The following is a 14,466-nucleotide window of genomic DNA, read 5'->3' as shown; positions in this document are numbered from 1 at the left end:
GAAGTCAGTGAATTTAGTGACCATAATCCTCTCACTGCTCTCTTGAGGGACCGCTGATAGCAAAAGAAAGAGTGGAACCCCTTATTGGTAGGGTGAATACCACTGATGGCAGACGCCGTCTGAGATGGTCTATGGTAACCCCTGATCAGCTGTATACTAAAATAAAAACTATTTGTGCTGACGAAATTTCGTTATGCACACAAGTGGATACACTCCCAAACACTATCCTTAATGCCTTCAATAGTTTAGCGGGGAAGGTATCTCAATTACTATCAGTACCCATAAAAAACTCGGATTCTTTAAAAGGCCCAAGGTGGTTTAACAAGGATTGCTCCCTAGCAGCAAAAAACCTAAGAGTAGCATTGTCATCTAAGCCTAGGATAAAAGCTGATGTCCAGCAATGTAGAATGATCTACAAAAAAACTATTGCAAGACATAAGGAATTTCTCAGGGAAGAGGCGTGGTTAGCAATCTTAGATCCTGCCACCCTTGGAAGTAGTACAGCTTTCTGGGCCTTGATGAGAAAACCATTTTTGACACAGGACCCGGGAAATGGTACTGAAAGTTATATATCTAAGGAGGAGTGGGAAGTGCACTTCAAAAAACTTCATTGCTGCACAGAGGACATGGTTATTAGTTCTGACTGCAGTAAAACTGGTGAACAGATTGTTTTTAATAGAGCTGAAGTTTTGGAGGGCATTCAGGGAATCACAGGTGGGAAAGCTCCCGGCCCGGACGGGATTCCCCCTGATTTGTACAAATCTGATCCTAGCTTTTGGGCACCGATTTTAGAGTCAGTTTTTAATGCTGCTGCAAAAGAAGGATGTCCACGATCATGGGGTGTTTCCACAATTGTCCCAGTTTTTAAAAAGGGTGACAAGGGCAGCCCACATTGCTATCGACCGATTTCTTTATTAGATTCCATGGTTAAGATTGTAGGAAGAATTGTACTGCAAAGATTGGTAGAGTGGGTGGAGGAAAAGAACATTATGTCCCCCTCGCAGTACGGATTTTGTAAAGGCCGATCAACAACTACTCAATGCCTTAACCTCTTCCTGATCTTAAGCAAATATACTATAATACAGAAAGGTACCATTCACCTTGCCTTTATGGACTTGTCCTCAGCGTTTGACTGTGTCAACCGGTCTAAACTGTGGCAGTCCATGAGGGCAAAAGGGGTTGATAGCGGTCTGGTTGACTTTTTGGTTGCCCTGCACTATAACACCAGTGCTAATGTGAGATATTCCCTGGACTTGAGTGTATCTAATAATTTTAGTATTGGAAAGGGGGTCCGGCAGGGCTGTATCCTGGCCCCCTTTCTTTTTAACTTCTATATTAATGACTTAGATGGGGTGTTGCAAGATGTTCATGCTGACTGTCCCAGAGTTGGTAGGCGAGGAATCCCAATACTTCTTTATGCAGATGATGCAGTACTTATATCTAGGACCGAGAGGGGCTTGCAATCATTGTTAACAGCATTTAATACATTTATGAGAGATAGAGACCTCTTGGTAAATAACTCTAAATCTTTTGTATTGCAAGTTGGTCAGCAACCAAGAAAACCCTTCCAATTTAGGATTGGCGGAGAAACAATCCCTTTAACTAAATCATTTTCTTACCTAGGAGTTCTCTTCGATACAAAATTAAATTGGGAACCTCATCTTGTGAAGAAAAAAGGTGAAATGGTGAGGGTTAACGCGTCAATATTCAACTTTGCAACCAAATTGGGGAAAAAGCCAATCTGTGCAATGTTGAAATTGTACAATGCTAAGTCCGTGGCAACTGTATCCTATGGCAGTGAACTTTGGGGGTACGTAAATGGAGAGCAATTACAGATTGTTGAAAATCGTTTTATGAAGCGACTATTGTGTGTCCCATCCGGTACGGCTAACTTTGTTGTTCATGAGGAGCTGGGGTCCCAATATATATGTGATTTGCTTTCCTTACGCCCTTTGATGTTTTGGCTTAAAATTTGGCTAAATGAGAACATACCCCTAACACACTTAATCATGAAGGACTTTTTGTCACTGGACAAGGCACTGAGTTCTCCTTGGCTAAGCTACCTAAAATCAAACTTTGATAAACTTGGTCGCCCTGAACTCTTCTCCAAACCACAATCAATAACCAGGGGAGATCTGGAGCGAATTAAACAATCTTTTCTGCAGGATAAGAGGATTACGAGAGAAGATGTGGAGCTCCAGAAGCCAAGTGTGAGAAAGTTTGTTATGCTTAAGACCACCGTGGCCATAGAACCATATCTGGAAGGGTCTTTGTCTTCACATGAGAAATTTTTACTGACCAGATTTAGGCTTAATCAATTTCATCACCTGCTTATTCGACCTAAATGTGATATTTTTAATAAACTTGCAGCGCCCTGCGGCTGCGACGGAAAGTCTCCGCAGGATTTGCTGCATTTTATCTTTTTATGTAAATTTTATGAATTTCCTCGCAAATTATATTTAGTGACTCTTTTAAAAAAACTTGGTTTTAAACAAATCAGACCGGCTCTTTTGTACTTGCAGCTTTTGCACAGTGACAGTATTCTCCAAATCAAGGAATTTTTAAAACTATGTATTAGATTGAGAAACTGCCTGGACCAGTGATACCATGTACCTCGTTCTGTGTCCATATTTTGATTGAACTTTTATTTTGCATTGAAATGTTTGTCTGCTTTATGTGATAATGACTTGTACATTGTTTATGTGTGTCTTTTATGGTTAGCAATAACCGAAATAAAGATTTTTGAAGTATAGCACGATAACATGGATAACATCCAACACTGTTGGATCCCTTTCTCTGCCCTCCATGAAGGGCTCTATCACCAGTGGGCACCCTTGCTATATCCCCTAGCTTATGCCAATATCAGGTCATGTTTATATTACCCATTCACAACCTTTCTCTCAGCCCAGAACGCAAAAAGCCCCACAGACGTGCCCATTACTTTCAGATGTCAACCCGCATCCCGCTCGGTCCTCTTCTGCGACTCTTCTTTGACACAATCTTGCAATAATCCTGAGATGGGACGAAAATGTATAATGCTCTTTAAATGTAGTTTTTTTGGGGAGCAGGCTTTATTATAGCATTTAGAATTCTTGCATTCCAATATGGCTGTTCCTCGAGACATGGATTTCATTCCTATCCATACCACATTTAAGACAAAAGATGGACTTTGGTGAAAACACCCGAGGCGTGATGGACACTTAAATACATAAACCCGGGACCAGCCTGGTCTCCAGTTACAACTACCAAATACTAGATCACCTTGGGTCCAGTAGACAACACTAACCAATCCTTTTTGATGAAATTAACTATAACTGAGACAGTCTGCTATTTGGTAATACTCAAATTGCATGAGACTTCGATGAGTGTCTTCCATTCTCCAGAAACACGGACAATGACTTGACTTTGAGATAACAGGTATGATTACGTCTTCAACAGGACCACTTTGAGATACCCACTTTGTGTTTACAAAAACATTTTAACGGTCTTCTTTTCGTCAACTTGGACTCAATATTTACCTTTGAAAGTTAGACTGTTTACCCTGCCTCTCCAAACATTATGCTTTAATGCACTCTCCTCGAAAATAACAAACCCTTTTCTCCCACTATTTTATGCACGTTTGCTGTGCCCTTGTCCATGTATGCCACATATTTTGGTTAGCTTGTTGTACATATTGTCCAGGCCTAACAGCTCACAGGAACATGTGTCAGCTACTTTGTAAACACCATTTAACTTTATGTCATGCCTGCTAATGTAAAACCACTGGAGTGTGTATACTGGGCATCAATAACGACAAACATTAAAAATGTATTTGCTACACAACATCCAGATCATTTTTCATTTAAAGAAGCATCTAAAGGCTCATCATAAAAACTTAAATGGACACTATGACTTTAATATTATCTGGATGCCAAACATGAATTCTAAATCCTGGATACTATATATCTCATTTTTTGGAATACAAAAGTGAGATTCATAGCAGAATATTCTAATTCCCATATGATGGAGAAATGCAAACAGGTATTTCCAAGTAAAGCGTATCAATTTTTTTTTACAAATCGTTCGCCATGATCACTGATGGAGAAGAACACACAACAAATTAAGTACTTGGAAAAGTTGTTTGATATTCTGAAAAATACGGCTAGGGGTTAAATGTTTTTGGGTCAGGATGGACCATCAACAGCAGAGCGGAAAGCATTGTACTAGGAAAGGTTTTACTCCCGTTTTAATCCGAATTTTACAATTGGTAACAAGGGTCTAGAGAAGGATCTTATCCATGAGGTCTCAGCAAGGTTTAGAGAGGGACACCATCATTGTCTCTCTATTTCTTGCCAGCAGATACCCTAAGTTCATAGTTGCTGTGTATATCTTCACCAACCATGATGCCAACTAACCTTTAATTTAGTAATTTTGTTTTATTATCGTGCAAACAGGGCCTAAGTGTGTTTTGATCACTTGACAAAAGAACCCACTAAAGACAATCATTGAACATAGCCAAATAAATTAGTCAAAACACAAGCAAATATACACATCAAACCTAGGGTGAGAACAGAATAAACATAGGCTACACATAAAGGTGAATAAAGACAAAAAGTAAGAATTGCTAGTAAACTTGGAAAGGGTAGGATGGGCGGCGAGGATTTATGTGAAGGTAGTATATGTAGTGTATGTGGAAAAGGATTTTATGAAAAGTGTGAAGGTATGTTACCTCAACTTGGCAGTCTCGACATCGGGAATTAATACATCACAGGAGTTACTTCGGGGGTCATTACAACGCAGGGAAGTTTTATATCCTTTACTTGCAGGTTTTGTCTTCACATGGAAGTTAATTTTTTCAAGTTAAGTCACCTAACTTTAACTTTCCAAGTATAATATTGTATTTGTGTAAACAAACAAACACACACGAAGTACAAAGTGCCAATGATAGTCAATAGTCGCAGTAGAGCAAGACCTAGATGCAACTTGACGCTGACCGCGAGGGAGTGTGGGTCGGATACACTAACCAGGTTTGTCCTGGTCAAAGATTTTACCTTCTGACTTTAGATCTGTAAGAGCCAATCCAACACAGAGTACACTTCCAAAGCACCCAAAAGCCTCAAAGGAGGCACTTGGGGGACTTACAGGGTGGGAGGTAGAAGTCAAAAGGATTGCCCTAGTCCAGGTCCAATTGCAATTGGTGACCTGGGCAGTTAAGATAAAAGGTCTCTTGTAGCTTGGTATGTAGTCGCAGCCCATGCAGGTAAGAGCGGTGGGGCTGGGTAGGGGGGATTTCGACAGACAAAGAAAAATTCTTTATTTAATTTTCCCTCGTGGTCTTCTGTCGAATACCCCCCCAGCCCGGCCCCACAACTCTTAAATGCACGGTCCGCAGCTGTTGGTATGTCGCTTTGGCTTTACCAGGAGATAAGCATTATGACCCATGAGGTCCATACCTTTGTCCTGGTAACACAGGGGAGAGCATGTCCAGTCTTCAAAGCTCTTCTCAGGTCACAGACATCAGATCTAGTCCTCTTCTTCTCTTCCACAGCCCCAGAAAGAGATCCAACGTGGATGCCTGGAGATGCCACATCTATGCCTGTCACAAAATAGAGTTTGGGTATGACCCCTGGGGATGCCCCAACCAATGTGGTAAAGGGGTCCTGGACTAACTTTGAACATTTTCAAAGGGTGGGTGGGGGTGGAGGGGGGGGGGGGGGGGTGGGAGTCTTCAGCCATGCTAAACTTGGGCTTTAAGGTTTTGGGTGTTCTAGGGGGTATGGTAATTCTAGTTTCCTCCCACATCAAATACTAGTTTCGATGCAGTCTGTGTACCCACATCAACCTCAGAGACAGACATCTGGAAGAAAAAGCTGCGCTTTCAGCAACCAGACATGGGACATACAATAGTTTTTTAGCTATCCTGCATTCGCCCTTTGAAGGGCACCCCTAATGTCAAATGTAAACCCATCACACCTGACACACAGGCTGTGACACTAACGGCAAAAGGGCCTAGTTTCACAGGGGCCTGACTGGATGGGGGAGGGACAAAAAAGTGTCAGCTAATATCTGCCTGTCACAAAGTAGGCTCTTTGAAGTGCGCCCCAAGCGTCATACGAAAAACCCAAGCAGACCAGTCAAGCAGGATGTAACATTCAAGCAAGACCTGATATTTTAATGGCAAAAACTTCCTTCCAGCATATTCAGTCAGGCTCAGATGGGTAATCTAAGCCCATTCAAGTCAGCCTATTGTTTGCTCCTGGGAGAAGGTTTACACCTCTTGTATGCATATTAAAATCCTAATTACTGGCTGGCAGACACTGAAGAGTAAAATGCAGATTGAGCTTCTAGGGGCTTGAGACAGGGCAATGGTAGCTTTCTAAAAGTTACTTTTGCGTAATATTTAGAGGAAATCCTACTTCAATATTGAATAGGATTTTTAATAACAATTAAACGTAGTTGTTTAAATATTTTTTCTCACTAGTCCCCTTCCATAGATACAGTATTAGTATTTAATATTGCATCCCAGTGCTTTCAAACTCTGGATTGCCTTAGATTGGTTGCTTGGACTCAACTTTCTACAATACACATCCACAATCCAGGAAAAATCCAGTTGCAACTGGTCAGCTGGGGTGATACTCTTGTGGGCTTTGCAGGTGATTTTTTCCAGCTCCGTTGTAGCTGCTGCTGATCCAGGAGTCAAATTCTTTCTTTATGGCGCCTTGTGAGTGCAGCAGGTGCAGTCCTTCTGAGGGCAGCAGGTGCAGTCCTGAGTGCAAGCCTTCTGTGGTGCAGTCCAAGGGTCCAGCAGGGCAGTCCTTCTGCTGTTCCAGGCAGTGTTTTGAAGAACTTCTGCAGCTCTCCCGTATTTATCCTCCATTCTGGGATGGGAAAGGGGGGCACCCCAAACAAATGGTTTAAAACTCCCTCTGCTATGATAACTTCCTATAAATTGTGGCTTATTTGGGACCCAGAAAGGACTGTTCTCCAAAAATCAAAATGTAGAAAATCTCTCCAAGGTGCGTGTGTGTCTGTTTAACCCAACCCCAAAGGTGTGGCTAACATCTGACTACACTCCCTGTCCAGCCCCTCTCCTAATCTAATTAGGGTAACTCCCATCTAGCTGGGGATCAACGAAGTGGTGGCTGTCCTGGGTCCTATGGCATCTGTTATTCTGCCTTTGAGGTCCAGCTTATCTCCCCAGCCTCCTTCCTCTCACTAGTTTCTCCAGGAATAAAATCTCCTCCCACCAATTGACTATATTGTTCATCCCCAGGCATCTTCCCATTTACTCAGGAAGCACCTTGACAAAGGCTGGCCAATCAGAACAGGCTACTACGGGCTGCTTTAGGTAACGTCAGGACAGCAAGTTCTAAAACTATTTTACTGTAAGTTATAATAAATCTGATCTTGTCAAGTCGTTGGATTTATTGTAACCATTATTTGATACTTTGAATAATATTACTAGCTAGCTCCTAAGCAAAGGTAGAGTGTATTACGTTTAATAAAGCCTTCCCGATGTTAGCCTATGGGGCTGGCAACACTACACTAATAGGGAAAAACTACCTTAACTGGTTTTCCTTACCAGGGCTCATAAAATATTTTTTATATTCTCCCTGTTTTTCATAACTATGCACCCTTGCCCTTGGGGCACCTAGGGCAGACCTCAGGGGTGACTTATAAGTAATAAAAAGCAGTTTCAGTCTTTGGAGGTACTTTTAATTTTAAAGTCGAATTTAGACATAGTTTTATTTTAAAACCTGCTGCAAGGCAGGCCTGGCTTTATAATGACACCAGACACCACAGCAGTGCACACTTAAGTGCATCACGTCCACTGGGGTCTCTAAACCTACATGCCTACCATATTCTAAGGACTTACAGGTAGGTTTTCGTTGCCAGTTATAATTATACCAATTGCCATATACCCTTAGAAGTCAGAGCACTGGCCCTGTGTCTGTTTAGCAGAGCCCAGGGCACTTTCAGAGTCAGTAACCACCAGCATCAGTCAAACAAATTAGGGTAATCAGGACAAAAATAATGACTTTCTTACACCTGTCAAAAGGGGTCATTTTGAAAGGTTGATTTTATAGTTTAAAACTGCACAGCCAGGCTACATTGGAAGGCATGGAGACATGTTTTACAGTGCCTCTACAGTGGATGGCACAATGAGTGCTGCAGTCCATTTGTAGTATTTAATTTACAAGCCCTGTATACACTTGGTACCATATACTAGGTCCCTATAAGCAAATTAAATAAACCAATGCGATGTATACCAATTTTACCATGTAGAAAGGTGTAGTACAAGCACTTAAACACTGGTTAGCAGGGGTAAAGTGCACGGAGTTCTATAGCAAGCAAAAATAGGTTTCAGCAAAGAGGCATGGAAATCTGTGGTGACCCTGAAGAAAATGTATAATTTCCAACCCAAATCTCACATTCAGGTAGTCATGACTGCTTTCTTGATCCTTGGCGCTGACTCAGTGTAGCTGTTTCTGGACTATGCTGCCAATTGAGACCATGATTGTGCCCTAGTCAAGATGCCTGCGACAGAAGAATGTAAATTGTACTTTTCTTCGGAGTGTACCACTAGGGGACTTCATGAATGAGCATCTGCATGGGACTGTTTTGCAATATATTTTCCCTTTTATCACACCTTCATCTTGCACAAAGTCTCAGATGACATCTTGGCCTGTTCAGTCCTCGATTGCCTGGTTGTTCGCCATCTATGGGTTTGTTCATTTTATGAGGCAGATGCGATTTCTTTGAATGTCTGTATGGGCACTACCCCAAGGGCTCTTTCTGCAATTACAGTCAGTTCTTTCAGCTCTTGAATGTCATATTGGGGCCAGGCTTGAATCAATCCAAAGCAGTTCTTTCAGAGCCTCTTAGCTGGTAGTTACTGGCCTCTACATACAGCACTTTTCTTTCTCTGGAGCTTTAATCCTATATTTCCCCACTTCAACTTCCAGTCTAGGAAGGAGGATCCATGGGTATTCCTCTGACCCACTGTTTACCTCCCTTAAGGGATTTCCTCAAGATGTACAGTTCTGAATGCACTGATAAATTGTGGGTTTTTTTCCTGTTCCTAATTGTTTTTTTTTAGCTTGTGCAGTTTTATATAGTGTGAATGTGGCCCAAGGGCATTAAAGCACTGTATCCGAGCACCAGATTACATTATAGAAGGACAGGTTCATTTTTTGGGGGAGATTAAGTGGTCTGCCCAAAATCACAGGATGTTGAGCCGACACCGGGATTCGAACCTGGATCCCATTTCCCAGTTTCAAAGATGGAAGCACATCTTATCTTCTCCTCCTGTGTACTACCACTACTGCATTCGGCTATCTACTGCAGTTCCTAACTTTAAGACGGTTAAATACAGCTGGCAGTGGAGGACTCCATTGTTTTTTAAACATTTTCAGCTGGTCTTGGGACACAAAAACAGCCCTTTTAGCCCCTTCATTTCTCTATGATTTTAAAGGCATTTCATTATGCACATGGCCACAATTATGTGTTCCCAAAGCCACCCTCACTCTAAGGCAACGATGGTAGTGAGTGTTTTTACAAAATAAGCATGTGAATCATCAGAATTTGGCAACCTTTCATAAAGGTTTTGATTTCCTCAGTACTCAAATTGTATCCCTTTCCAATGTCGAACTTAACAGATGCTGCAAAAGGATAGCTGAAGTGTGCCACGGTTGGGCTGAAGGCAGGGTGACATACACCTGTAAACATCTTGTCGCCTCGAATTTGGAGTAGAGAGAGGTACAGAACGTCTTGACACACTGAAATGGTAATGGTATTGGTGCAGACATTTTTTTCATTGTTTTTTAACATGTTGGTGGGAAATGTCCAATGATTACTTCTTGAGTTTCGAATATTGTCTAGATTTTGGAAACATTGCCAACTTGACATGCTTTGCCTAGCACCTCAGCACATTACTACCGGCATGTGCAAACCTTAAAAATAAAAAAACTAATTAAAAGGAGGGTCTGGCCACTTACTATAAAAGTGAACTTATTTTTAGGTCAAACATTAGCCAAAGCCTTTCGAGTATACTAAGATTATTCATCATATAGTTATAGGAACTTTCAACCAGTCCTATTCAGTCATTGGGCTGTTGGAGTGTCATTCACGTTTTTTTCATCCTTCACAACATACAGCATGGGGCAACGGTTCCGCCCACTTATGCCATTGGTTAACTTCACTATGAGTAGCGGCATTCTGCTTTTTCAGTTGCAGGCATTACCATGGCAACATGTTTTTTTGTTTTTTTTAATAAAAAAAATACTTTTAACCATTTTATCAATAGTGGCAAGGGCCTGGGAGCTCCCAACATGTTCTATTTTGTGTGCTCATTTAGTGCTACCACCAAACTCTAGACCACACAAACTCTATACAAGTGCTTCAACAAGTGAAATATTTTGTTTGGAAGGCTTACAAAAGATGCAGTGTTATGTTATTGGGCATTTGTATAGTGCAGCGTTACGTGATTACTTGGCCTGTTTGCGCTTTATCGCTTTCATAAGTCTAAAATTATTATTTGTGTAGTTTAAATAACATATTATCCTAAAATTCCTAAAACACCATTTTGGTCTCTCGGCAAAAAAGGTCAACATGAAAACCACAAAAGCTGGGTAGGTAGCATTGTCATCATGGTGTTATGTTGGAAGACGACGAATACAATGTGACTAGTTACATGTGTGCTAATACTCTCTGCATTTATTTTCAAATCTTTTTCTATAAGCAGCGTCCTCCATGTATTTGACATTACGCTAGATTCTTGCCTTCTACAGGGCATCCTTTTTTTGATTAATGTATATGTGTTTTTCCCCAAGCACGTAAAACTGCAAAACCAATTTAACAATATGAAGACGAATGTGCTGTCAGCTGTAGGAGGGCACTTGCTCCAGGAAAGCAAAGAAACTGGTTGACTTTGTGCATGAGAATAGGCCAGCTTCCCTCAGCCGTTTGCATGAAAAATTGCCCAGAAAATTGATCCTGACTGGGGACCAACAAAAATAGCAATATCCAGTTGTCGCCTACAACGTGCCAGCCAGAGGCAGGAAAATATTTTGATCTCGACAGGGCACGCGGCAGAAGACGCCCACGCACATCCGGATTCTCATCATGGATCATTCTTTCTTTCAGAGGCATAAAACGGGTGACCTTTAATATCCTCCAACAGGTGCCACTTGAGAGGTGCAATCAACAATGCATATTTTATTAAAAGGTATAAAATGTGCACGTGCTACGTGTGCACTCACTGTAAAATCGCATTTATCTCCACTGTGTGTGCGGCGTGGTCACGTTTCAAAGCAAGTATAGTAGTGAAGGTAGATTCAGATATTTATTCGTCCGCTCACAACGTGCAAGTCACTGCCCCCCCACCCCCCCCCCCACTGAAAAAGACTCACGGGAGAGAGACAACTTTGATTATGGTTTTACCGAGGCGTAGCCCTCTATCTTTATTAAATTACCACTCCAGTGAGCAAAGAAAACATAAGAACAATAGTTAAACAGACATTACAGTTATGAAACCCCCAGGTCATAAGATCAGCACAAAATTAGAGTAAAGATTGTACAAGCAATATAACGGTGCATAGTGCCAGAAGGCCCCTATTCCTTATCCATTTCCCCATCCCTGAACCAAGGGCACTCCCAGTAGACCTTCTGGCCCTTCTCTAAATGCTAAATGTGGGAGGATTTCTCCCTCCAAGCCTCCTGCGTTCTCTCCTTTTTCAGCCCAAGTCCATCCTAGTCGCCTCAAATACTTTTGAACCATTTTCCTTCAAAGATGCCTACTATCAGAAGGATAAAAATGGTTTTAATCTTAATAGAAGTCCAATTGTAAACATGCTACTAAACTGCTCGTGTCAGCCTGTATCCTATTATTAAATGCTGTTCAAAAAGAAGGATTATAAATCATTTCACTGTACCGTTTTAAGAAAACAAAATATTGTTTACAAAAATAAGCTTCATTTCAGCAGACTCAAATGAACTATATTGACAGAGGTACTATACGACAGTAATCATTGGCAATAGAGCACTCTTCTGTACTTCACGATTAACTGGACATGTAAAGGCAGCCAGATGGTATTCCCAACTGTCTTAGTGGGAATTCTGGTAAGGTGGTGCCCTGATGAAAAACTATGGTGTGTTGACCACACAAAGATATTTTTACCCAAGGACCAATGTCATTCCATCATGGAGACAACTCAGAGCAATTGAAGGTCAATCGGCATACAGGGGTCCATTGAAAAAAATGCCATCCCTTAAGAATTATTAAATTAGTTGCCAAAAACCTATTGTGACCCTGAGACAATGCACAATCACTGAGTGACTAAACAACTAACAGTTCCACAAGCAAACATTTGTTGGGTACTAGAAATTAAGAATTCTTCAAGAAAGGCAGCTTTCAATGTTGGAAATTCACTGGGCAATGACCACATCCAACGGAGGGACTGCTATCTTAAAATATTTACCTTCCTAGGCATGCAAGGTCCATCACACTTACATACTGTAATATTACTGTGGCAAACTGGTTTCACGCTATCTCCCTTATAAATTTCTAAAAAGGTGCGATGTAGATGCAAAATATTTTGTAAGTGGACTCAAAGATCAGGAAATATGTTCCACATTGAAAATCTTGGCAACAACAAAAATAAAATAAAAAAGTGACTGAAAGTAAACCTGCCTCACTAGGGAGATATTTGGATCAGTGTTTCCATCACAGTGATTTCTGTATTAAATAAAGCAACACAAAAAGAAAACACCGTTTTTTTTTATTAAATAGCACTGCACTTCTAACAATTTCAACTCGTACTTCAGAATTTTGAATTGTTTGATGTCTGCCTGAGTTTTGAGACCTACTGTGAAATTCATCAATAAAAATAACAATTGACAGATTTCCTTAGGTAGTACGTGAGAAATACAAATAATGCTCAGATCGCATTTTATTTATGGATCAGTGTTCAATAGGAAATGTATTTTTATGCTAGACATCCGGGAGTGCTATTGCCTAAAGTTGAAATCAATTTAGGATTCCACAAATGACAAGTATTGCCATGCAATAAAGTGGCTTACAATCAGGAATAAGTACATCAGATAGGAAAGATTTGGGGGATCAGATGCATCATATCAAAATGACCCTCAAACAGGTTTGTTTAAAACAAAAACGTGAAAGTCACAGTATTCAGGCAGCATCAGTGACTCTCATCTGCAAGGTAGGATGATTGTAGGGCACCTTCTACAGCAACAGAGATCAAGTCATCTAACTGAAAACACGCTGGAGTCATTCTTTTCCGGAGCCTGGCAGGAAATAGTGGACTTTGGATAAATCCATGCATTCAAGAGGAAGGTTGATAAATCAGTGTCAGAACTTGGATCAAATATTCTATCAAGCTGGTGACTGGAGTACTAGTGCTTTAACTTACAAAAGCGTGCCTTCCTGGAGGCAAAAAGCTTGGCGTTCCAGAGACTGCCAACGCAGGTCTAATTGCCAGATCTGATAACTCAAAAACAAAGTATCCAGGATCATGATCAACCCTCAAATTTTGAATAATTTTTTTCTCCACTTTTCTAAAAAAAAAAAAAAAAGGTAAATGTACCGTGCGCACCAAAATCGGAAAGGAATAGAGACCATGCCAGAAGAAAATATTCTTCCTCCGAACCTCATTACCATCCACAGCAATGCATGTTTGGAGTTGTGGTACATTAGACCACAAATTGTTTTCCTTGACAGCAGAGCTTGTTTTCCTTGGTCTGTGTACCACCTGAGGCTTCAGGTCCGTTTGGACTCATTCGAGAGGGGTTCTAGGTTTTTCTACTCCACTGATCTGTCAAGTTGTTTTTCAGTCCCGAAGAGTGGACTGCTAACAGGAAGATCATGTTAGCTATTGGTAATTTCCTCTACTCTGCCATGGCTACCATGCTTAATGTGCACCTGCCCTGCAACACAGTTCAGATGGCTTTTATACATACACTTTTCTAAGGAGCCCAGGAAAATTGTGTTTCTATTTAGACTAAGCAAGGAGACACTGCGATTTAGTTGAGATACCACTGGCTCCCTGAGGATTACATCATTCTTTACTTAAACATGTTGAAAACTTTTCCCACAAGTGAACATACAATTATATGTCACAAAGACACTACACATGAATAAAGCCATGACAAGCACACAAAATGCATTTGTTAAAACTTGGACAACCTCAAAGACTGCACATAAAGGTATCGGAAAGGTCAGCACTATTTTGGACAGCTGCACCCATTGCTTATAGTGAACAATTCAGTTGAAATAGGAAAGTTTCTCTTTGTGCCACCGCTATAATCACAGTCACTGTCTTTGAACGATTTCATTGAACATTTGAATTATAAGAAGATTTCAATTAGACAAATTTATAAGAGTTTGTTTACAGGGGGTTATCCTATACATCAACATTCATACTACATCTACTTTGTTTCTATCTTCTGTGTCTGAGCCAATAAACCAGA

General features: G+C 40.9%; 1 protein-coding gene across 7 annotated transcripts in view; it reads right to left on the bottom strand.

Annotated features, from left to right (window-relative positions):
* Window positions 1-14,466, bottom strand: part of DGKH (diacylglycerol kinase eta) — a 725,438-nt gene that overhangs the window by 272,081 nt on the left and 438,891 nt on the right. The gene's annotated exons all lie outside the window — the stretch shown is intronic.

Source organism: Triturus cristatus, chromosome 8 (assembly GCF_964204655.1).
Source record: "Triturus cristatus chromosome 8, aTriCri1.1, whole genome shotgun sequence".
Taxonomy (NCBI): Eukaryota; Metazoa; Chordata; class Amphibia; order Caudata; family Salamandridae; genus Triturus; species Triturus cristatus.
The sequence above is the reverse complement of the archived record's forward strand: the minus strand, read 5'-3'. Positions and strand labels throughout refer to the sequence as shown.